Source organism: Lactuca serriola, chromosome 1 (genome assembly GCF_051521515.1).
Source record: "Lactuca serriola cultivar US96UC23 chromosome 1, Lser_US96UC23_V15, whole genome shotgun sequence".
In the NCBI taxonomy this organism is placed as follows: domain Eukaryota; kingdom Viridiplantae; phylum Streptophyta; class Magnoliopsida; order Asterales; family Asteraceae; genus Lactuca; species Lactuca serriola.
This window is the reverse complement of record NC_136408.1, coordinates 246,249,243-246,272,584: the sequence shown is the minus strand read 5'-3', so window position 1 is coordinate 246,272,584 and position 23,342 is coordinate 246,249,243.

Genomic DNA, 23,342 nt, shown 5'->3' with positions numbered 1-23,342 from the left:
CCTGAGCTAACAACACCAAATATCACTTAGTCCAATACATTAAACCATCTTAGGGTAAAATGACTATTCTACCCCTAGTCCAACTTCGTCCATATCTAATGTCCAAAACCAAGGCCCAATAGTAAGTAAGCTTCCCAAGCCCACTAGTAGCCCACTAATGGCCCAATTTGCTATATTGGGCCCAATCCCTTAATAGGCCTTATCCTAAACCCAAAAGATATTCCTTGACCCATATTAGCCGACTCCCAATGGCCCATCAAGGCCCAAGTACACAAGCATGCCCCCAAACTGTGGCCCATTAACACATAGCCCATACAGACATAGTACGCGGGGCGTACATCTATGTATGCTAAGCGTACATGCAAGATGGTACGTACGCTGGCCATACTTGCACGTACGCTCAACGTAATACCTATGTTAAGACCTTTTCCCAATAAGTGCTTAAGACTCAGATCTAGACGCTACCATTAAAGATCCTGATCCTTTTCCACGTCTTAAACCATAACATCACTAACTTGGTGACTTGCAATCCACCAAATAAGCCCAAACTCAAAAAGGTGATAACATACTTCCATAACAAGGGCTAGATCTCATGCATGAGCTCATTAGGATCATCAAGATTGGAACTTTACAACTTATGGGACACTTTTAGCTCTGAGGGTGGCAATCCCAAGCTCAAGGACAAAGTTGCATCATAAAGGTCCATGCTTCGGACCCAAAAAGGTCCAAAGTTCCATATACCTAGATCTAAGGTTCTATGAGGAAAGTTGGGAGCTTTATACCTTTTGGGGTTTGCAAATGAGTTGGAGAACTTGGATCCAAAAGCTCTTCCTTGATCAACGATACTCCAAGATGATCACCCTCTCCAAGAACACTAAAATGCACTCCAAAATGGCCTTACAAGCTCCAAGAACACTCAAGAGGATTAGGGTTTCGTAGCAGCTCTTTAGGGTGAAATTGAGGCTGAACCTTGAGGGTATAATGTTCCTTATATAGTGCAACACCCTAAATTTAGGGTTTCTGGACTCTGGACGTACGCTGGGCGTAGGCCAAGGAGTATCCGCGACCATTTCCCTTGTACGATGGGCGTAACCCAGCTTATGCTGGGCGTACCCATGCGCTTTACACCTTGCATGCATGTTCCTTTTTGCCAAATTTTCCATTAAGGGACCATTTATGCCACTAACTTCAAAGTGCAATGATTCCTTCATTCTATGTCCGTTTCCGACAAACTTTATATCCACGAAAAGTTAGCGAGAAGCCCTACGCTTCTAGCAACACACCCGGGACCAAAACTTCTCGAATAAAACTCTGAATCCTTGAAAGACCAAAACGCCCCTAGCCTTGGCCTCTAAAATCCATAAATGAATACTTTCAGAACTGGGTGTTATAGACCCTTTGGGAATGGTACACTGGATTATCTCAGACTTGCCTTTCTCTTTACCATTTGGTCAACCGAGTTGACTATGGCTGATCCCTTTCCGTTGGGAAGAGAAAGATTTTCTGGATATCTGATGTTACCATTGACAATGTCCATGGTAATTTGGGAAGTTGATATTCTAATGAATTTTGCTTTACCATTGCTCCAAATCATTGCTGATTCAGCAGCACCAAGCAAATAGATAAGATCATTAAGTGTCATGTCATAGTGTGTTACATAGTAGTCCCAAAGGACACTCACTGTGAGACTTAGAAGGTGATTTGAACAACCAAATTTCTCAAGCCAACTCTCCCGGCTTGTCAATATGTGACTTTATCTCCAAGATGTGAGCACACATAAACTTTGCTTGCCAATAGTGTTTGAGTAACTTGAACTATTCAAGAACTTATGGGTTAAGGAGAATAATTGAAGGAGGTGGAGGGAGTGAAGTATGATTTCCATTATCCAACCACGGAACATCATCTTCATTAGGAAAGCTTGTTCCAAGGGATTTCGGATGATCATAGATGTCTAAACCAGACATCTAATATGGGTGATATTCAAGCTAGTTGATTTAAAGTCCTTAATATAACACCCAATATGAAATATTAAGGTTAGGACCCAACATAATATTTTATAACTTGCAAGAGGGATGCTGTAATCCAAGCTATAAAATATTTGAAGGTAGGCGAATGACGATTCACCAATTTCCATCATGAAAAAAGAAAAGTTTTATTTGGTTTTAATTGGATTTGAAACCCCTAGATCTTTTGAGATTCATTGAAATTTTCAATGGCATGTTTCTGTCTCGATTATGCCCTCTTAAATTTTGTGACTGGGATGCCGAAGATCACAAAACAAGGTGTGAATAACCATGAAAATATACTTGGTACCCTTATTATTTACCAATCAACCGATGTGCCGGTTAACCACACGCGCTCCACCAATATTATGATAAACATTAAGTTACCCTTTTCCTACCTTTTTAAACCAAGCTAGTGTGCCGGTTAATGACACGCGCTCCGCTAACCGACTTAAGCAAAGTGCAAAGTGTAATTTCATGGGTTAGCACCAAATTCACATTTTCCTAAGTAAATAATATTGGGAATTCATAATAGTTTAGTTAGTTAGTATTTATCATTAATACTTTTAATGAAGGGAGAATTCTAGTCCTTGTCCTAACCGTTCGACTAACGACCCTCCACCAGTCAAGGAAGCGGTGGGTGAGAGTGGACACCCATTAAACTGTCATTGCCCATAACTATTATTGGTATGTATTCGACCTGAGAGTAGCATGGTCCATTTGGGTTGCTTATCATCAGGACAATTTGTTAGGATGGACTTTTGAGAGAAGAGGTTATATATGATTTATTAATATATTATAAGTTCTAATATATTAATATGAAATCATATGTTTTAATTAGTATTGATCAATAATTAATTTGGAATTAATTTAGTGATCAATAGAGACTAATTAAAACTATGGGGACTAATTATGGTAATTAGTTATATTTATATGTGTTGGGCTTATGATCCATGTTGGACCAAGTTTATGTATGGATACATAATGAGTTGGGCCACATGAACCATGGATCAAAAAATCCATGGATATGGGTTTGGGTTATACCCATGACTCTTAGAATTCAACACATATAAATACATATGTTATGACCTAAAAACCGCCACTTTTGAGAGTGTGTTCATGTTCTTGGATTTCATGAAGGTTTTAGAGTGCATGGAGATTCTCTCTCAAGTCCTACCTTTGTCCTTGATGTGTTGTGACTTCATTTGAGGCTTCCACACTATTGGGGATAAGTTCTTAAGGTCAAATAGATCAAGACCTCTAGCCACACAAAAAGGTATGTTACACTATCTAGTATTTTATGTAGTTTGTATGACAATTGCATGCTAGCTATAGGTTCAATACTTTGGAAACCGTTTGCATGTATAATTAGTGAAAACATAGATCCAAGGTATTTAGGGTTGTATGTGCACCATAGGATGTTGTATTATACCAAAACCCAACAGTGGTATCAGAGCCTAGGCTTGTTTTCAATTATACTTGATGCAAACTGATTTTTCAAAGCCAAGAATCTGTTAGACCTGAAACTCGACGAGTTTTGGAAGAGAACTCGACGAGTTCATGTATTAGAGCATGAACTCGACGAGTTTGTCACCCAGACTGCATATCTTCGTGCTTTTTGGCTGGAATTGGACTAGGAACATTACCCTAAGCTGTTTTTGAACCTATAAACCTGTTTTTGATGTGGTAATGATCATTTTAATCCAATTCAAAAGATAATTATCAAAAGTTTCATGTTTTGTATTAGTTTAATGGTTAGGCTAATTACATGAAAATTGTTTGATTAAATTGTCTTGTTCATATGAGTTTAATCAAGATTATGAATATTGCTAGATATGTTTGTGATAGTTGTTTTTGATCCAAATTGATCTAAAATTTATTCATAAAATGTGTTTTTGTAACTTGTCCTCAAGTTACATGAAAAGTCTCATTAATGAATTGTAGTAAAAACATAGGTTATGAACTTGAAAAGTCTTTTCTCCATAAATTGTTTTATGACCTCCATAACTTGTCCTCAGGTTATGGATTTCCAAGTGTCTCTTCATTAAAAGTTTTGAAACATATATTAAACTCATATGTTATGAAATTGAAGAGTTTTGAAAAGTTTCAAAACTTGTCCTCAAGTTTTGGAATTTGCAAAGTTACCTCCCCATATATACTTTAATTCCAAATCAAACTCAAGAATATTAATAGTTTAAAATTCAACCCTTATACTATTACAATATTAAAAGTTAATGATTATATATATGTATAAGATTTATGTCAATCTTACCATTAGTAGGCCTCATTCACGAAGCCAATCTCTAAGGGGGGTATAAGGTTATTGCCTATAAAATGACAGTTTAATGGGTGTCCACTCTCAACTGCTTCCTTGACTGGTGGAGGGTCGTTAGCCGAATGGGTAGGAAAGGACTATAATTCTCCCTTCATTAAAAGTATAATGATAAATACTAAGTAAATAAACACTTATAAATTCCCAATCTTAGTTACTTATGAAAATGTGAAATGGTGCTAACCCATGAAATTACACTTTCCACCTTTGTTAAGTCGTTAGTGGAGCGTGTGTGGTTAACCGACACACTAACATGGGACTGACAATGTGTGGCAAAGGGTGACTTAAGTTTTATCATAGATCGGTGGAGCGTGTGTGGTTAACTGGCACATCGATTAGGTGATAAAATTAAGGGTACCAAGTCAATTTGCATGGTTATTCACACCTTGTTTGTGATCCTCGGCATCCCAGTCACAAACTTGAGAGGGCACAATCGAGATTCAAACATGCCATTGAAAGTTCAATGTATCTCAAAAGATCTAGGTGTTTCAAATCCAATTAAAACTTAATGAATAATTTCGTTTTACATGGTGGAAAATGGTAAATCGTCATTTACCTACCTTCAAATATTCTATAGCGTGGAATACGATATTCCTCTTCCAAGTTATAAAATAGTTTGTTGGGTGCTAGCCTTAATATTTCATATTGGGTGTTATGTTAAGGAGTTTAAATCAACTAACTTGAATTTCTCTCTTATAGATGTCTAGTTTAGACAACTATGGTCTTCCCAAATCTTTAGGAACAAGCTTCCTAATGAAGATGATATCCCAAAAGGCAATCAAGGTGAAAGACTAATCCCTTTATTGAGCACTAATGGGATTGGAAATCATACTTCATTTCCTCCACCTCCTTCACTAATTCTCCCTATCCCACAAGTTTCAAGACTTGAATAGTTCTAAGTCACTTAATCCCTATTGGAAATCAAAGTCTATATGTGCTTAAATCTTGGAGATTAAGTCACATATTGACAAGCCGGGAGAGTCAGGTTTCGAAGTCTCGAGGTAGCTGGCTGTTGACTTGGTCCTTCAGTCACTCCCTGAAGACAGATCACGACTTGACCCTTTAATGATCTTATGTATTTGCTTGGTGCTGCTGAATCAACAATGATTTGGAACACTGGTAAAGAAAATTTGGTTAGAAGATCAACTTCCCAAAACTTCATGGACATCGACAATGGTGACACTAGAAATCCAGAAAAACTTTCTCTTCCCAATTGAAAGGGATCGACCATGGTCAAGTCGTTTGACCTAATGGTAAAGAGAAAGGCCAAGTCTGTGATAGTCCCGTATACCATTTACTTAACTCTATTTAGGTAAAGTCAAAAGTTTGACTCTACTTTATGTAAATCCCATTACTTAACTCTATTAAGTCTCTTTTGGATATTCTTAATACATGATGTAATGTAATTACATTTTGATTTTTTTGAAGAATCAAAGGAAGCTAAAAGAAAAGGTGTGCTGATTCTGATCGCATGGTTCGATGACCAGAATTTTGAGCCGCTGCATAAGAGTTATGAAATATTGCTAGGAATAGATAACAACAGGTTTTCATATGAATTTGCATTATAAGGATAAGTTTTTCCGCAAAGTTTTAAAATAAAAGAAAAATGGTTTTGATTTTATTTATTTTAAGTATCCTTACAATGGCCTTTGTGAAGAAAAAAAAAAGAAAAAAATTGCTGTTTATATGTTCCCGTTGATAAGCAATATTGGTAAATGGATTTTATTCTTTCATTTGTGGTAGTGTCATAATTTACCAAATAAGGAAAGACTCTCATCACCCAAGGTTCAGTTGGATAGAAACTTGGAATCATGCAACTTGTATTGTATGATGAATGAGAATTTTTCATCTTTGGGAAATTAAGACTAATTCCTTGTTCACATGTATATGTGAGTCAGTTGAAGGACAAAGGGATCGAGTACACTTGGGTGTGCGCTGATCATGTCCACAATAAAGACTATTCGTCATGATTTACTAAAGTTTAGTAAATATGGTTATGCTTACAAGTTTAAGTGTAATTCTAAAACATTAGATAGGTTTCAATGTATGACAGAACGGATAAGAAGAATCAAATAAGGCAGGAAGATAAAAGTTTCTCCAATATGAAGAGATGGGAGAGTACTTGAGTATCTTGTTTTATGATTATCTTAGTGATTATGGAACCATATCACAATTGATCCTCTAAGGACACCTTAGTGCATTTGTTAGACTAAGGAGAGGAATCATGAATTATTGAAATGGTTAAATCAAAAGATAAATCGTATTGCGTTCCAAAATCAAATCTTAGAGTAATACTCCAAGAATGATCCTTGAGTGACTTAATCTTTAGAAAGTTCATAAAACTTGTCAAATGTAGAGTAATATGTTTCCTATTCTTGTACATTTGAGATTGGTAAGTTGTGATGTTTTGGATAAAATAAAGACCAACTAAGACCAACTGTGAGAAGTGTTTAACTTGATAAGAATCTGCACTAACTCTTGAATATTTGTTTTGTCAAGGAATGGTTCTTGACAAAGAGAATCTTATATGTCAAGAGGACAGTGGGAGTATTGAGATAGTTTCAAGAACTAATCAAGAATTTTGTTAATCACTAGCCCACGACTTGAGGTCTTTAACCTATCGCGCTGACATATTCTTATTTCTATGTCTATTCTAGTAAAAGTTGACTATGCTTGTCAGTTCTATGAATTCTCAATTGTTTGCATAACAACCCTGAAGTAATGGTGGGCATTGTGCTACCAGGTGGCAATAAATTAAGATTGAACAAGTTCAGTCCATTTGAATTTGGTTTTGTCACTAACCTTGTCTTGTGATTATGGTTGTGGCAAATTCACATGGATAGGAACACTTACACCATAAAATCTAAGTGTCATAAGGTTTCTCTTCGATTCATGAAAATGATGGTAAGGAAACTCTTTCACTAAGTAGATTTTAGGAAGATAGCAAGTGTAATATTTGCATTCTCAAAGTCGTTAGTGGAGCGCGTGTGGTTAATCGACACACTAACATAAACTTGTGAGAAATGGAAAAGGTCTAAACAATTGAGACTATGATTACGACATTCCTTTTCATAGTTATAAGATTGTTTAGACACACATGTAAGCTATCTAAGGAAAGGTGTATGATTTTGATAAAGTCTTATCAAAGCAATCACGTATCAGAAATCTGAACTTTGGTAAGAAAGTCAATATAGTATTGATTTCAAGAAGTCCAACTGATTTCTGGATACATGTCAGAGCTAGTGGGAGCATAAGAGTTATGCTAATAATCATCATGTTAGTGGGAGAATGATTATTATGTTAAGTGTTGCAAGTTAGCAATGTTAATTATAGAAAAAAAAAGTTTCAATTCGGGTTTGAAAAGTTGTTTTGCTAAAATTAAAGGAGAGGATTTTATACTTCATTCCAATTCTACAAGCTTAGATTGAGATTTTAATCAACTTTAGTCAATGATATATATATATATATATATATATATATATATATATATATATATATATATATATATATATATATATATATATATATATATATATATATGAATGTTGTGTCGGAATGGTTCAATATAAGGAAATTCTATATATGTTGCGTTCTCAAACTTCGATTATGATTACGGCATACCTCTTCATAGTTCGAATTATGAGAACATGGCAAATAAATTTTTTTATAGCATGAATCGTGTCCCATATGCTTCAGATATAGGATCGATTGCATGTGCTATAATATTTATCCATTCTAAATTTTCCTAATGCTTAGGGCATTAAGAGAGGAAAAGGGATTAGAACTGGATATGACTAAAATGATTAAGCAATTGTCGAGGATAATTTGAGGTTTACCAAAGACTGGTTACTCATGGACAATTGGAAGTATAGAGTAAGGACAATATTGACATATTTTGAAAAGATGCAACTCTTGTTCAAAAGTGATGGTCAAAATGGGAATATGGAATTGTTTCCATAGGTGGAAGTAATTATTTGAATCTGTGTAAGATTAAAGAACTTAATGCAAAGAAGGATGTTCAAAGGAATGTACTTTGAATCTGAGACTTCATTTCCATGGAATTGCTTTCCATTGGAATACTATGTAATGTCTATTGCCAAATCTTTGTGACTTTTTTCATATTCATTACAAGAGGATCATTGCATATAAGTTTAGAATCTAACAAGATTACGGTAAACGACGAGAATTTGGTGTTCTTACATTTATTGTAAAGGATTTGGGAGTGTGAAATGAGCATCATTGAAATGCTGTCAATCGATCTGTTTCACAAAGAGAGGACAACATGCGAACATAGTGTGCATGCTTGGAGCATGGCATGACTATTGTTTTAATTCAAGTATTAAATGGATTAATCGAAACATGAATAATCAGTAATCAATATGGTGCTTAGATAAAAGGGTTTTTATTTACACTCAAGAGTTTGGGGCCATATAGGATTAAGTATTATTCTTGTGTTTCACTTTGCATGTTTTGACTTCCGAAATAATTATTTTATTCAAACCATCCACAGTCGGTCATATGTTGGAAGTAGATATGAATCAAGACTTTCATGAATCTAACTTGTAAGATTTATCTAAGGTGCATTAGACATAGCAATGGTTGCTACAACATTCACGAGTGCTCATAAGTTCTGAGTATTGGATTCAACCCACGCTCATTTGAATCACTTCATGGATTTTATCACGAGTGAATCATGAGACGATAATATCTTATATTCTTCAAACCTAGAGATATGATTTGGTTGTAAATTGATTGCACGAAAACGCATTTAGTAACTCGATGTTATAAAACGTGCCTTTGTGTATGATTCAACAAGTAGTAGAACAAGCCATATGAGTCGAAGTTTATCCATTCCTTTTACCTTCGAGATAAAAGCGATATCTGTGGGCCCCTCGATGATTTGGTGATGACAAAATGTGAGTGCTCGGCCGGGCCTAGACTAATTTGATTTGTTCAATTAGTCAGTCATCATAAATCGGAAATCGGGAAACAACAAATGGACAGAGAGAATGATTACAATCCATGTCTCAGTCCATATGATATCTAGAATGGAGGAATATATGATCCCTTATCTAATGGACATGTCATTGATTTGTTCAGAGTTCGACAGTGGCTTTAAGAGCTACGATTGCTAGTCGGGTTCTGGAGTCATACACAATAATAGTTTTAGACTTATCCAAGTGGGAGACTTTTGGATTAGGTGTCTAAGCCTATAACTATTATTGTTATGTATTCGACCCGAGAGTAGCATGGTCCATTTGGGTTGCATATCATCAGGACAATTTGTTAGGATGGACTTTTGAGAGAAGAGGTTGTATATGATTTATTAATATATTATAAGCTCTAATATATTAATATGAAATCATACGTTTTAATTAGTATTGATCAATAATTAATTTGGAATTAATTTAGTGATCAATAGAGACTAATTAAAACTATGGGGACTAATTATGATAATTAGTTATATTTATATGTGTTGGACTTATGATCCATGTTGGACCAAGTTTATGTATGGACATAAAGAGTTGGGCCACATGAACCATGGATCATAAAATCTATGGATATGGGTTTGGGTTATACCCATGACTCTTAGAATTCAACACATATAAATACATATGTTATGACCTAAAAACCGACACTTTTGAGAGTGTGTTCATGTTCTTGGAGTTCATGAAGATTTTTGTGACATCCCCAAAATTACGGCCAGAAAAGACCGATTTCATTTATGCTTTTTAGAATAATTTCAGAATAAATCCTTTTGATTTAAAAGAGTTGCAGAATTTGTTCCCAAAACAAAATATGATAAAATAATATTTATCAAAGCATTTCATCAAGAGATGCATTTTCATGATATAATCAAAACTCGGGATGTCATGTTCCGATACAGACCATAAAGCATAAACGATAACATTACAAGTCATTCAACAAATATATACATATATAGACTTGTAAACAAAACAACTTGATGATTCAACCATCTTATGCCTTCCTGCCACTACCTGTAATACGAATAAACTGAGTAGGTCAGGCTTAGGAGCCTGGTGAGCATGTAGGGTTTTCAACCCACAATAAATAATTATATTTAATTTCACCAACCAACAATAACCCGATTACCCATTCCCGTTATCCTCACTTTATGTCCCTAAAACAAAATCTATCTCAAGGGACCTAATCTAGGATTTTCGTCGGGACGGACATTACTGCTAAAGGGTTTCCTCAACAACAGATATCCTAAAAGCAACCATGAGGGGGATAGAGTACACCGGTGAACACATCGTTCACAACACCTACAGGTAATGAACCTGCTAGCGTTCCACCAGACTGTTTAGAAAGAGTCTGTGGTCGTTATCCATACTCCGCTGAATAACTAGATCAACAACAACAACATCGAGGCCTCTCATTTGTTTATCACACATCAACTATCTACCCATGTTCTACCCAACATATTAGTAGATAAAAAAAAATATTTTTATACATAGTTTAAAAACCTGTATAGCATTCTTATTCAATACATATTCTAATCAACAGATAACACACATACACATAACACGTACTTCATAGAGAATAAATCATATCTATGAGATAGAAGAAAGTGAATATACATTCACACATATAATAACAAAATATACACATAACACGTATATCGTATAAAGTAATTCATAGTTATGCGTTAGAAGAAAGTAACTACACACTCACTTGATCATAAGATGATCGGACAACACTACGACTTGTAGAAGTAGTATCCTTCGGTAGATCTGGAAGATCTTCACAAAAACCGGGCTTCTCGCGAGCAGAGCTTCGACTCGGGAATTGCACTTCTCGGGATCTTCGGGGCTTCAGAACTTGCTTTGGGGCTTGGGATTGATACCGCAAAGTCGAAACTTCGAAAAATCATAACTTCCTCATACGAAGTCAGATTTGGGCGTTCTTTTCATGCATGCTCTTGGTTTAAGGAACTCTACAACATTTTTTTAGATCACTAAGGCTAAATATCGCACTAACGTCAATTTCACTTTTTACGTCATTCAGCGTTGCCGGTTCTGTCATGAAACTTCGACAGGTCATAACTTCTTCGTTATAACTCGGATTTCGGCATTCTTTATATATTCGGAATCCTCGTTTCAACTACTACAACATTATCCATAGATATCGGCTTTATCTAATATTTCATTTTGAGGCTTATTTTTTATTCTTAATTAAATTAAGACACACAATTAAGCACATAATACATAAAACTCAAATAATACACTTCTATTATTTCAAAACGGGTAACAAAGGTTAACCTGGACTACTATATCAATATTAATGATGAGCCCGGAAACATAGGCGTTACAATTTTAGAGTGCATGGAGATTCTCTCTCAAGTCCTACCTTTGTCCTTGATGTATTGTGACTTCATTTGAGGCTTCCAGACTATTGTGGCTAAGTTCTTAAGGCCAAATAACCTCCAGCCACAAAAAAAGGTATGTAACACTATCTAGTATTTTATGTAGTTTGTATGACAATTGCATGCTAGCAATAGGTTCAATACATTGGAAACCGTTTGCATGTATAATTAGAGAAAACATAGGACCAAGGTATTTAGGGTTGTATATGCACCATAGGATGTTTTATTATACCAAAACCCAACAAATACACCTCTAACTTCGAGGTTCGAGCATATCGTGAGTCTTGCGTCTCACTAAAGCCTCACAACCGCAAATCTTGATGTGATCTAGATTGGGAACTTTTCCAGTCCACATCTCGTGAGGTGTTTTGGCAACCTTCTTTGTAGGTACTAGATTATGGATATGGGCGACAATCTCTAAGGCATACCCCCAAAATGATATTGTTAGCAAAGCTCGACTCATCATGGAACAAACCATGTCCAACAAGGTCCGATTGTGCCTCTCAGATACACCATTCAACTGTGGTGTCCTAGGAGGTGTCAATTATGAGACAATCCCACATTCCTAAAGATAGTCAAGAAACTTAGTACTAAGATACTCACCACCTCGATCGGATCGAAGCATCTTAATGTTCCTGCCCAACTGATTCTCCACTTCTTGCTTAAAGTCTTTGAATTTTTCAAAGGTTTCTGACTTATGCTTAATTAAGTAGACACATCAATATCTACTAAAATCATCAGTAAAAGTCACATAGAAGCGATTAGCATCTCTTGTGGCGATTCTGAAGGGTCCACACACATCTATATGTATGAGGTCCAACAAACCTTCACCCCTAGGACAAGTTCCAGTAAAAGGTGACTTTGTCATTTTTGCTAGCAAACAAGATTCACAACTATCATCCGACTTTAGGTCAAATGACTCCAAGACTCCATCCTTTTGGAGTTGGCCTATGCGTTTCTTTCTTACATGTCCAAGACGACAATACCATAAGGATGCTTTATCTAAGCTAGTGGAAGAGTTAATACACAATACATTATTTCCTAGGTTATCTACAACAGATACAGTTTCATACACACCATCACAAGGTAATTCTTTAAAATAAAGAACGTTATTAAAGAAAGCATCAATACCACCATTATTATTATCAAAATAAAAGATAAAACCTTGTTTATACAATGCATGAAAGGAAATAACATTTCTTGCCATTTTTGGAAAATAATAACATTTATTCAAATCTAATGTAAACCCACTATTTAGCAATAACGAATAAACTCCTATCTTGGTGACAGGTGAAGCTTTCCTGTTCCCCATGATCAAGTTTATCTTTCTGTTCTCCACATTCTCACTTCTTCTTAGTCCCTGCTCATCAGAATATATGTGAATACCACAACCTGTATCAAGGACCCAAGACTTAGAATGAGGTGATTTATTAGACAATATAGTGTATATACCTGCATGGTTGGGTTTTACTTTCCCATCCTTCACATCTTGCTGGTACTTTGGGGAGTTTCGCTTCCAGTGCGACTTTTCATGGCAATAGAAGCATTCAGCCTCATTAGGGTTAGCAGAAGGAGTGACAAAACCTTTCTTGGTTTTGCTTGAAGATGAGCCTTCAAGGGTCTTACCCTTGGTACCCTTAGAAGGGTTGTTTCTGTTCTTCCTTTTGCCATGCCCGATTGCAAAGACATTGGCCGCAGTTGGAGTAGGAGGAGCAGTAACACCCGACTTGCCTTTAAGACTACTTTCTGCAGTCTTTAAAAGCCCTTGAAGTTTACTAAGGGTAACTTCTTCCTTGTTCATGTGGTATGTCATTCTAAATTGATCATAACATGAAGGTAAGGAGTACAAAATGATATCTATTGCAATCTCCTCAGGAAAGTCAACATTTAGTTTCTTCAAACGATCCACAAACCTTTGCATTTTCTACATGTGGGCCGTGATGGTTTCACCATCCTTCATTCAGGTAGTTATCATGGAGGATATAATTTCATACCTTTCTTGACGAGCACTTTGATGGTAGCGGTCCATCAAATCCATGTACATCTCAAAAGGGTAGTGGTCCTCATAGGACTTTTGGAGCTCAGCTATCGTAGTGGCCATCATGATGCATGCTACCTTAGTAGTATCCTTTTCATGTTCCTGAAATGCAGCAATCTCTTATGGAGTAGCAATTGACTCATCAATCTCCTTTAGCTCCTTATCAAGGACATATTCTTTGTCCTCATAATGAGTGACCATCTTGATGTTTCTGATCCAATCCATAAAGTTGGATCCATCAAAGATGACTCTCCCACAAAGATTCATGAGAGAGAAGGTGCCAGTAGGGTTTGAGCCAAAAGCATTGTTATTGGAAGACATCTGAAAAGAAGAAAGAATAGATTAGATTATATGTAAAGATAGTCCTTAATACTACACCCAAATGTAATATTAAGGCTAGGAACCAACACAATATATTAAAACGTAGAAGAGGGATGCCGTAATCTAAGCTATAAGATATTTGAAGGTAGGTGAATGAAGATTCACCAATTTCCACCATGAAAAACGAAATATTTTATTAGGTTTTAATTGGTTTAGAAACTCCTAGATTCTTTGAGATTCATTGAACTTTTCAATGGCATGTTTCAATCTCGAGTGTGCCCTTCAAGTTTTGTGACTGGGATGCCGAGGATCACAAAACAAGGTGTGAAGTAACCATGCAAATTACTTGGTACCCTTAATGTACAACCCCTCAATCGATGTGTCGATTAACTACACACGCTCCATCGATACTATGATTTACATTAAGTCACCCTTTGCCTACCTTGATAAGTCCAGGTTAGTGTGTCGGTTAACCACACACGCTCCACTAACGACTTAATCAAAGTGCAAAGTGTAATTTCATGGATTAGCACCTTATTCACATTTTCCTAAAGTAACTAAGATTGGGAATTTAATAAGGGTTTAACTACTTTAGTATATTCATCATACTTAAGTGAGAATTATTGTCCTTGTCCTACCTTTTCGGCTAACGACCCTTCACCGATCAAGGAAGCGGTGGGTGAGAATGGACACCCATTAAGTTTCCATTTTATAGGCAATAACCTTATACCCCCTTATAGACCGACTTCGTGAATGAGGCCTACTAATGGTATGACGACTTTGTTCTTATATATATATATATATATATATATATATATATATATATATATATATATATATATATATATATATATATATATATATATTTATATTTATTATTAACTTATAATATTATAAAGTATAAGGGTTGAATTTTAATAATTAAAATTCTAAGGATTGGAACTAAAGTTTTAATATGACCTTACTTGTTCCATGTTCCAAAACTTGAGGGCAAGTTTTGTAAACTTTCAAAACTTTACATTTCTTATAACTTATGAGTTAATTGAGTATTAAAATGAAGACTCTTCATTTTTATAACTCATGTGTTCTGAAAATGGATTTTAATTAAAGTGTTACCTTTGGTTTTCCATAACTTGAGGACAAGTTATGGACTCCATTAAAACACATAATGATCAAGAATTAAACTACCAAGGAGGTTACAAGTAATTCCTATGATCATCTAATCTCATATGTTCAAGAACACGTTTATCAATAATTTCAAGAATCATAAATAATTTATAAAAAACTTGTAATTTTTTATAATAGCCATTGTAAATGGATTAGTATAAACATTACACCATCTAAAACAAGTTTTATAACACCAAAATAGTTTAGGGTAATGTTTCTAGTCCATTTCCAGCAGCAAAACTCGAAATCTGGACACTGCAGCCTTTATTTGTCGAGTGCATGAACATACTCGACGAGTAGCATGCATTTCTTCATGGACTCGTCGAGTCCCCCCATGGAGTCGGCGAGTTCATACGAGCAGTGAACAAAAAATCCGATTTTCAAGCTACTTGCATCAAGTATCAAGTAAACAAGCCTAGGCTCTGATACCACTGAAGGGTTTTGAGCATTCTAACACTCATATGGTGTACATGAAACTCTAGAAACCTTGGATCTATGTTTGACTAAGATACATGCAAATAATTATTTTTCCAAGGTTCTTATCTTAACTAGCATGGCATGGGGTACTTGAATCAAATAAAGCTAGTAAATTACTTACCTTGTAGTAATAGTTGATTGCTTGGAGTTAGAGAGCCTAGCACCAATAATGTGGATGCCTCAAATGGAAGTCACAAATCACCACAAACTTGGAAACTTGAGAGAATAGTCACAACCTTCTTGAAATCGGCCCTCTTAGTTTACACACACATCAACTAGTGCAATTTCAAGAACCAAAGCCTCCTTTATATAGTGTGGTGGATTAGGGTTACATCCATGTAAACCCTAATACCCATGTCTTTTCATTTCCATGAGATCCATGGGTTAAAGCTCCATGGAGTATCCATGGACTTCCATGCAAGCCTAGCCCATTCCAAATAAGCATTAGCCCACACTATATAAATACGAGAGCGCATATTTAATTAGTCATACTTTTGATCTCTAAATTAATTCTAAATTAATTATAGATCAACACTAATTAAATAATATGATTTTATATTAATATATTAGAACTTATAATATATTAATAAATCATAACTTATACTATTCTCAAAACACTATCCATAAATTTTTCGGGTGAAGTGCAACCCAAATGGACCATGCCGGGTCGGGTCAAGTACATACCAAATATAGTTTTGGACATAGACACTATTTCCAACACTTACGGCTCAAAGCGTCGGCCACCACATTGGCCTTCCTGGGATGATACAAAATCTTGCAGTAATAATCTTTCACCACATCTACCCCCTTTGCCCACATATTCAAGTTCGGCTGATCCATCATATGCTTCAAACTCTTATGATCGATGAAAATGGTGCATCGGACCCCATATAAGTAATGCCTACAAATCTTGAGGGCAAATACCACCGCCCTCAATTCCAAGTCACGAGTGGGGTAATTCACCTATTGAGGCTTTAGCTGCCTCGAGGCGTAAGTAATCACATGTCCCCTATGTATAAGGACAACCCCAAATCCGAAATAGAAACGTCACATTATACCAAAAAATCATCCAATCCCTCAGGTAATGCCAAAATCGGGGCCTCGCACAATTTCTGTCTCAAAGTTTCGAAGGCCAACTACTGATTTGGACCCCACCGAAAGGTCACATTTTTCTTGTTCATACGAGTCAAAGGCACTGCAATGTAGGAGAAATCCTGAATAAATCTCCGATAGTACCCCGTAAGTCCCAAGAAACTTCAGATCTTGGATGGGTTCCTCGGAAGCTCCCAACACATCACCGCCTTAATCTTGGTCGAGTCCACCAAGATACCCTCTTGGTTGATGATGTGCCCCAGAAATTGCACCGCACACAACCAAAAATCGCATTTGGAGACTTTGACATAAAGCCTCTCCCTCCTAAGTGTAACGACCAAAAATTTCAACCAATTTACAATTTTTGAAAACAACCCGATTCCATTAAAGTTATTACAAAAAGGTTTTCAATACAATTTATTTTAAGTATTCCCAGAATCTCATCACAACATAGACACGAGGAGCGGTACGATCACGCCTTCGCCTTGCCACGGTCTCCTGAAGAACCTGAAAAACATTAAACAACAACTGTAAGCCCGAAAGCTTAGTGAGATATCCCTAAAATACCAACCACATATACCTTACACGCATAACATGCCATAACATATCCGATCACAGAACAGCCATGCACTTCGGGTCTACTGTGGGACTGGTCCGCCGCACCGGCCAACCGTCCACCTGGTCCACCCTCCGAGTCTAGCCATATACCTCGAGTCTACAGTGTGATTGGTCCACCCGCACCGGGCCTTCAATCCACCTGGTCCACTCTCCGAATCTAACCACGTACATCGAGTCTGCAGTGTGATTGGTCCGCCCGCACCGGGCCTTCAATCCACCGGGTCCACTCTCTGAGTCTACAGTATGACTGGTCCGCCCGCACCGGGCCTTCAGTCGGCCTGGTCCACTCTCCGAGCCTCGGCACGTATGGTCCGCCCTCTTGGGGCCTACAGCCTATCCGGACCGCTCGCTGGGCCTTTGGGACAACCGGTCCGCCCTGGGTATCTTGGCCTACAGCACAAAGCAGGACCCGCCTCAACCCAACTCCAGTCCAAACAACCATGTGCACATATACATACAATCATATAGCAATTCACAGTCAACAAGCATATCAAACAGATCACATAACATATCATCATCCTAACAAGGATACCGACCTAACCGGTCACTAGCATAGCATCACCCTATCTCTCAGGATACCGATCTCAATCAGCTCTCTAACATATACCATCCTAGCTATCAGGATGCAAACATAACAAAGCAATAACATAACAACAACTACCTGGATCCCAATCCGATAAGGGCCGGCGTTGGTGCCTTAGACCCTGTTGATATAGTGAGGATAACTCACCTCGATACTGCCGACTGAACAGATAACCCAAGCTGCTCCGATCACTGATACGATCTCCACCACTGGACAACCACCAAGGCACTGAACTCAAAACAATAACCAACAATTACCAAAATTCCCCTGGAAACCGCTGGTCAACCCTTGGTCAAAGTCAACCCCTGACTGACTCTACTCGTCGAGTCAACCCGATGACTCGCTGAGTCCCCATGCTCAGAAATTCCCCAATCCGCGACTCAACTCGCCGAGTCACCCCGAGACTCGCCGAGTTCAACAACTCTGAGTCCACTCACACATAATTCACCGAGTCATCCCCTTGACTCACCGATTCATGGCTCAACCAGAAAAGATTGGGACTCTTCGACAAGACACGCCGAGTCCAAGAACAGACTCGTCGAGTCTAAGGCTATCTTCAACCTACTCTCTGAGTTGTTCTTCCAACTCGTCGAGTTTCAGGCCATCTTCTTCCAACTCGCCGAGTTGTTCTTCCAACTCGTCGAGTTCCAGCCTATCTTCAAGCAACTCGCCGAGTCCACCTATGTGACTCGCCGGGTACCACCGGGTCAGAATCTATACAAAGGCTTTCCAAGCCATGCAGATGGTCCAAACCATAGATCTACCCTTCCTAAGGCCATCCATCACGTAAAGTGGCAAACTTTACGTGAATCCAAGGAGATCTAGGCCTTTTCACTCTAGGGCTAGGGTTTGGGACAAAATAGCTCCTTCAATCACTCATAAACAGGGAGTTTCATGCATTCAAACCCTTCTCCATTCTAGATCTGAGGTAGCAACCTCAGATCTAACCTCTAAACTCCAATACCTCAAAAGGTATGATCTCTAACACCCCCAAAATGATGAATCTAGATAATAACAGGTCAAACAATGAAATGATACCTCAAAAGGAAGCTCCAAGAGAAGATTAACCTGAATCCTTGCAAAGCCCTTTGATCTAAGTCTCTTTTCCTTCAAGATCTCTTCAACAACCACCTCTCCAAGCTCCAATTCACTCAACAATGGGGTTTCCTCACGAAATTAGGGTTTCTGGAACTCAAGGGATGATAAGGAGGCTGGGGAGGAAACATAATGTTCTTTATATAGGGCTCAACCTCCGAATTTAGGGTTTTCTGCATTCAGCGCCTATTCGCCGAGTCCATCTTACTGACTCGCCGAGTCGGCCACTTAACACGTGACCAAGTCGCGACTCTACTCGCCGAGTCCACCCATGGACTCGCCGAGTTCCCCTTCCAATTTTACTCTTTTAGCCCTTCAACTATACTCTTGCTATTCCAAGATGTTACAATTCTCCCCCACTTACATTAGGCATCGTGCTCGAAGCCTGCAACAACTCAACTCATAGAAATACTCCTGCCATGCATCACCTGGTATTAACCCAATCAGGTTCCTCAAAACACAACCATAGAACCAAAAACTCCCTTTCTCCATCCTTACGGTGTCTTGACCACCATCTCGAGCCGGCCACCGGCTTTATTCTCTGATAACTCCACTTAAGATCTGAGTACTACTCACGATGTAACACTGCTCCGAATCACAACCATCACTTGACCCATATGAGCTAGAAATTAACCATGCACCACCGGATTCCCGATCCGAGTCCAACTCTAATCATTCTGCTGACGGAAAGACACATTCTTCAGGGCAACTCCCATGAGTTCTCCCCTGGCAATCACATACACATGCTGAACTAGCTCTAGCACCCTCAGGTTGGGAAAACCCGATACACTGATGACATTTCCAAACATCCCCCAGGATGAACCACTATTACATACGCACTTTCCTGATCAGAATCACACTGAGAGCCCAAGACTCTCTCCCTGCATCCCTTCCGAGCCTCTCGGCTCTACACCCGCAGAATTCCTTTCGTGACCTCAGCAGACATCCCAAGCCGGATGTGCTTCCATTCCACTGCCGCAAACACGCTGCTCGATGGTCATACTTGGATCACTCTAATCATAACTCTTCTCTGCCGCTTCACTTCCGTGAATTCGCACTCCCTCTTGGAGTTACACACCTCTCTATTTTCCTTTACCAAGGAATCCACTTGGCCGCCTTGTCACTCCGACAAGTGCCACGGTGCTCGCCCAACGCTACACCACTCCTTTATAGCGTAATCGCTATCCATCCAACACACATACTCTGACTCTAATCGTAGGAACTCTCAAGCCCATGCACTATCTCAACTAATCAAGATCACTACCCGGGGCCAGACCTTCTAATGTTATCACACTGCAACAAACACAATCCATATCCTCGAACCGATCCAACAATACCTGCAGAGTCTTCAGCATGACTGGACCGCCTCACCAGGCCTTCAGCCAATCTGGACCACTCTCAGAACCTTCAGCCAATCTGGACCGCTCTCAGTGCCTTCAGTTTAGCTGGACCATTCTCCGAGCCTTCGGCCTGACTGGTACGCCTACCGACCTTCAGTCTATCCGGACCGCTCAACTAACACTCATCATTCCGAGCTATCTCTCCGGGAAATCTTCCCGTGCATACCGTTCTAGCCCTCTAGGGGTTCCGAACTCTATCTCCATCACACAACTCAATCCTGGCCTGATCCCAGAACCTCCGCAAATAAGTACCCTAGGTCTGTATCCCGCCCCGCATGCCTGCCACTTACTCATGCCAGCCTACGCTCTTGGCTGACAGAACACTGTTCAATCCCAGACAGCTCAACAATCTCACATACTCATCGATCACCCGGAGAATTTTCTAATTCTCCCCCACTTAGGGCACTCACTATCAACCACCGGTCGCTATCACCGACCTCCCAAAACAACCCTGCACAACACCACACCTACACGCGGACTGATTTCCCACTAGCACTAGCAACCTTCACAACATCACAATTCCACACTGATCCTCCCGCTCGAAAGAAACTCAATCTACAGTTAACCACTCCTCAGAAGGCAGATGCTGCCCGACATTCAGACCAATGCCAGATTCCCACTAACAACCCCATGAATGGTAACCAACGAAATTCCCAACACTAGCCCATAATCATACCATAACTCTTATAAACAACAAATATCACACCAAGAACCGCACAAACATACTAGCACATAAACAATACTCCATAATAATCATAAGATAACAAGACATCAAGGAAGAAACATACTCGCAGCTGCATCCGACATTGCCCCGACCTCCTCTGCCGCAAGCTGAAAAGCACGACCCTGAGCCCTTGGGGCTCCGCTCCACCCTGACCTCCACCCGTGATCCTCAAAGTGGCCGGTGCTGGAGCCTGAACCGGTCCGGCAGCGTGCTGTGGACAGTTGACCCTCAAATGTCAAACCTGATGAAAATGGTAACAAATCCTCAAATCCCGAACCGGCGCTGTCTGCCGACAATCCCTCGCATAGTGCCCCTCCTTTCCGCACTTGCGGCATGCACCATTGGACCTACAAACTCCGGTGTGCCTCCTTCCACACTTCCCACAAGTGTGGCTACTCAGATCCCCCACTCTAGAATCAACGGTCTTGGACCGTTTTGGCGCCGGCTGCAACTGCACTGGAGCCTGCCTCAACTCACGCATCTGCAACTCAATCTCTAACTCGCGCCGCCTGGCGGCCTCCTACAACTCCAACAAGGTCTCGCACCTCTGTATAGACACAAACTGTCTGATATCCCTCTTGAGCATGCTCAGATATCGAGACATCTGAGCCTGCTCCAAAACAAACTCAGGGCAGAACATCGCCCTCTCAGTGAACATTCTGGCGATCTCAGTGACCGACTCTGAATCCTGCTTCAGCTCAAGGAACTCCTGAGCCAATCTCTACCTCTCAACTCGCGGAACATAGCGAGTGCTGAACATCTCCCTGAACTGATCCCATGAAACGGCAGCCCTCTGCGCATCCAAATATAACCCCGTGGTCAATCTCCGCCAATCCTTCGCCCCGAGCCTCAACAGGTTCAGAGCACACCTCACCCTCTGATCAGCAGGGCATGAACACGTGAAGAAACACCCCTCCACATCCGATAACCATCTCATAGCAACAATCGGGTCCTGAACCCCATCAAAGGTCAGAGGCTTCGTATTATCGAAGTCCCGATACTGAAAGCCCCGACCAGCTCCTCCCCCTGTCGCTGCTACAGCCGCTGTAGCCGCCGCGACAACCGTCTCTTTGAGAGCTGCATAGCGCTCATCAAAATACTCAACCATGGTGGTCTTAATCGACCCAAACAGCTCCGGCAAATCAGCCCGGAACAACTCAGCAATCTCATCACGCAGGATCTCACGAATCCTCGCAACCAACTCGCACGTGCTCATCTGACCGATAATCTCGGTCGGTACCGACCCGCCCGGAACTCCCTCTCCTGCTCCCGATCCTGATCCGGATCCACTCCCAGCATGCCTCAGAATCCCCATACTGAAAAACACCACACAAAATCTCAGACCCTTCCCACTACCCCGGGAACCAACTCTCACAACCCAACCCTGGAGGTCATGGTTTCCCTGAAACGCGTATGGGTCCTGTGCTTTCAGTAGTACGGGCCTATACTACCTTCCACACCTACCCATATTTGTATGAAGTACTACCACAACACCCTAGTGAAAACATGCGTAACAACGCTCAACCCTCACAACTAGAGGAACACTGGAAATCTCTCATAAGGAAACCCTAGGCTACAGGCATCACAAATCAGGCAACATTATCATGAAATCCTGAAGATCCCTAGCCTAGCACTAGCATGCTATTCTAACAAAGCTCAAAACAAATATCATGTATGGTATTTTGGGGTTACTTACTGGCTCCGGCTGATCATACCTCCGCGTCCTCCTTTACTCATTTTGAAAACCATTTTAAATACTCTTTTGAAAACTCTCCTCGATTTGAGACTGGAGTCACACAAATGTTCCTCCAATTCACTCAAACCAGGGCTCTGATACCAACTTGTAACGACCAAAAATTTCAACCAATTTAAATTTTTTGAAAACAACCCGATTCCATTAAAGTTATTACAAAAAGGTTTTCAATACAATTTATTTTAAGTATTCCCAGAATCTCATCACAACATAGACACGAGGAGCGGTACGATCACGCCTTCGCCTTGCCACGGTCTCCTGAAGAACCTGAAAAACATTAAACCACAACTGTAAGCCCGAAAGCTTAGTGAGATATCCCCAAAATACCAACCACATATACCATACACGCATA